The following is a 2,500-nucleotide window of genomic DNA, read 5'->3' as shown; positions in this document are numbered from 1 at the left end:
AGATTCCTTTTCAGGGATCTTGGGATCGTGCCTAGTGCTCCTATGATTATGGGTACGATTTCCACTGGCATATCCCATATCCTTCTTATTTCTATTTTTTCAGATCTTGATACTTATCCATTTTTTTCCCTCTCTCTCTTCAACTCTGGTGTCCCATGGTATTGCGACATCAATGAGTGATACTTTCTTCTTGACTTTGTCAATCAATGTCACGTCTGGTCTGTTTGCACGTATCACCCTATCCGTTCTGATACCATAGTCCCAGAGGATCTTTGCGTGATCGTTTTCTATCACTCCTTCAGGTTGGTGCTCGTACCACTTATTACTGCAAGGTAGCTGATGTTTCTTGCACAGGCTCCAGTGGAGGGCTTTTTATTATTATTATTATTATTATTATTATTATTATTATTATTATTATTATTATTATTATTATTATTATTATTCAGAAGATGAGCCCTATTCATATGAAGAAAGCCCTCAGGTGAGCTTGAGATTCAAGCTTCCAAAGATTATAGCGTTCATTTGAAAGCAACAGGAGATAATAGGAAATTCAGAAAGAAGAGATCAGTTACTAGAAAAGAGGACAAAAAATTAGCACTATTAAAGAAGTAGATGAAAATCTTAGTAAATTATAAATAGCTAAACTTTGATTTTTCCCTCAGGTATCTCCGTATGCCTGGAAGACTCTGAACGGCACAGCCGCTACGATGACCTACTGGTACCAGAATAATACACAGCCCTGTCTCGCGTTCTTCAAGGGAATTGGATATGCAGGCTCTCCTTGCGCCGGTCGTCCAGCTAGTTACTGGCCAACAACTTCGTTGTGCTTTTACACCGAACCCTGAGTCAGAACTGTGGTGTGCTGTTTGCGAGAAAGGAATTCTGTTTTTTTCATGTTGTATTCTGGTTGCTATCCATTTGCCTTACGGAATCATTCATTAGTCTGGAACGCCCTGAAAACGTGTCATCAGAGGTATTTCACGCCTACCTTTACCTCTCACACAGGTGCTTTGAAAAGTTAACATTTCAGGGCAACTGTTATGATCCGGTTGGTACACTGTTTGCAAAATATGATAATCCATTTTCTATACACATTTACCCCCTTCCTCAAAATGTAAACATTTTGCAAATTCATTCTTCAATTTTAGGATCAACTCCACACGTGTTTTGACTGATATTCATTTTATGACCATAACTTTTTTTTTTTTATATAACAAGACCTAATAATATTAATTTCCAGTGCATTATTAGAATAGGATATATTTTTCTCCTATCCAGTTGATTGCAAGATTGTTAAAAAATTCAACTGTTTATCTGTGTATAGCTTACTCTCTTCTTATGCTGTTCTCTTCTCTTTTCGATTGCTATTCTAGTTTGACCAACATTAAATCTATTACAAGAATTACGTGGAATTTTATATACACATCATTTATATTGTAAAGAGATATCTTCATAAGCACATGCTTCATTTTCGTATTATTCAATTTTACATTAACAGCAAAATTGTTGAGAATATGGGGGATATCTTTAAATATTATTATTAATAAATATCATTATTAATTAGCAAATTTCTTTTTTGTTTTGATACATAGTTTTTTTTTGGCGCTCCCAATGCATAGCAAAGATATTTCAATTTCTTGCCTGTATTCCTAATCTTATCTATTCATGGTTACGCATGCATGATGCTCTATTCAAACACAGATGCGAACATTGATATTGATTCGACCAGAATAAAAAGGTACGTGGGCAGATAGTTGAACACATTACTAGTTCTATGCATTAGGCAATCCAAAAAGAATTTACCTGATGGTATTAATGGATTTAACATGACAGATACCTTCTTTACAATATTCGGATCCTTCGTTGAACGAGTGGTTTTCGCATCCGCCTACCAATCAGGTGGTCCGAAGTTTGATTCTCGGCTCTGCCAACGCAGAATCAGAGGAATTTATTTCTAGTGATAGAAATTCATTTTTCGATATGATGTGGTTTGTATTACACACTAAACTGTAGGTCCTGCTAGGTAACCAACAGGTTCCTAACCACGTAAAAATATCTAATCCTTTGGGCCAGCCCTAGGAAAGCTGTTAATCAGCTCAGTGGTCTGGTAAAACTAAGATATACTCGACTTTTTTTCGCTTGCTGGCCACCTGGTCAGGTACAAATAATATTGCCAACACACATGAACTACATTACATTGCCATGAATAATTTACTTTAATTTTGTGCTTTACAAAATTTCCATATACAAATGACTTGCCACTAGGGATAAAGGACTACCCTTTGCCATATGAAAATGTTCTGAGTGCAGTTTTATTTAAAATATACAAAGCAGAAAGCTTTATATATTTTCAATAACAAAATCAGACAGACATACTACTGGGGATTTACTTTCCCAATAATAATAATAATAATAATAAGTTTCATATTTGGAATATCCTAATAAATGGAACTAGTCGCGTATGAATGGTGGTCATTCAGTGCTGAATGACCACCTACGT

The sequence above is a fragment of the Macrobrachium nipponense genome, chromosome 23 (genome assembly GCF_015104395.2).
Source record: "Macrobrachium nipponense isolate FS-2020 chromosome 23, ASM1510439v2, whole genome shotgun sequence".
Taxonomy (NCBI): Eukaryota; Metazoa; Arthropoda; class Malacostraca; order Decapoda; family Palaemonidae; genus Macrobrachium; species Macrobrachium nipponense.
The sequence above is the reverse complement of the archived record's forward strand: the minus strand, read 5'-3'. Positions refer to the sequence as shown.